Source organism: Seriola lalandi, unplaced genomic scaffold, assembly GCF_002814215.2.
Source record: "Seriola lalandi dorsalis isolate HSWRI2012SDOR001 ecotype SW California unplaced genomic scaffold, Sedor1 jcf7180002054333, whole genome shotgun sequence".
NCBI classification, from domain to species: domain Eukaryota; kingdom Metazoa; phylum Chordata; class Actinopteri; order Carangiformes; family Carangidae; genus Seriola; species Seriola lalandi.
The window spans coordinates 188,052-189,306 of record NW_019524886.1 but is presented as its reverse complement, the minus strand read 5'-3'; positions in this window follow the sequence as shown (position 1 = coordinate 189,306).

Here is a 1,255-nt window from a genome sequence, read left to right as displayed (position 1 = left end):
TTTAAGGATTATCGTAATTATTGAACATTTGAAATGCCGCATAAAATTACAGGCTAAAGGATAATAATCAAAAAGTAAGTGATGACATTCAATTCAATCAATATTGGGAGCACTACAGATTGCCAAATCAATATTTAGGCTAAATTATGTTTTTACAGCACAGGGGAGGGTCTGTTTTTCAGAGGGTCATATTCAATTTCTTTGCAAACTTGTCAGCCTACTCACCAATAAAAGTTCATACAAAAAGTGCAGAAGTGTGCAAATATAGATATAGATTATATAAAAAAGGGCGTAAGGCCAACACCTTAGTAACTCTTGGTAAGTTGAAGGTTGCAGAAATTAGGTATAATTTTCAAAATGATCTAAAAAACACTATATTCATTGTTAAGTTTAAACAATGGTAATCTAGAAAGTTAAAATAGCCAAAAGCCTGACTACTGCATGTATAGGGTAATGTCATTATTAGTTCAATGCAGCTGAGAGGAGCTGTAGCAGCACGACAGGATGTGTTTCAAATAAAGAGCTGCTTCAAATAGATCCAGTAAAATAAGGTAATAACTTTATCATAAAAGCTGTCATGTGACAATCTTGTTAAACAATGTATAAAGATAGCCACTTTGTGCAGCGATGGATAAACTGGAAGTCTAAAAACTTAATGAGACATTTACCTATAGATTAGAATCTATAAAAATAAACCAGATGTCCAGATGTTACCCAGAAACTAATTTTCTACATCTATATTATATAAAAACATACTTAGTGATACTCAGAATAGTTGTGCTACCACTGGAATACTTTTTAACAGAACATGAGATGTATTTAAGTCAGTATTTCCACTTGGGCTGAATATTATAGTGGTTGTTCAGCCCTGCATGGTTGTGATGTTTTATTTACCAGCTAAGTTGTTGTAGCAGTCCACTTGTGTGTTTCTCAGTAAAGCCTCCTGTTCAGGTGTGAGAGCAGGTGTCTCAGCTCCAAACCCTTTCACTGAGGTCATCACATCAGAGTCGAGGCCTCGGAGGACAAGCAGAGCGCGGTGATAACGACCTATGGCTGAGCGAATGTTCTTCTCCCTGTAGAAAGCGTTTCCTTCCGTTTTCATTTGGGCTGCTTCCTCTAGCAAAGACCACACTGGCTTTGTGTAAGTTCGTCGGTGTCCAGAAGTGCTTGGTTCTGCCGCTGCCGCCGCCGCTGCCCCCTGTGCATTTGGATTCTCCTCTCTTCCTGTAGCCTCCATTTCTGCTGTGGAGCTCAT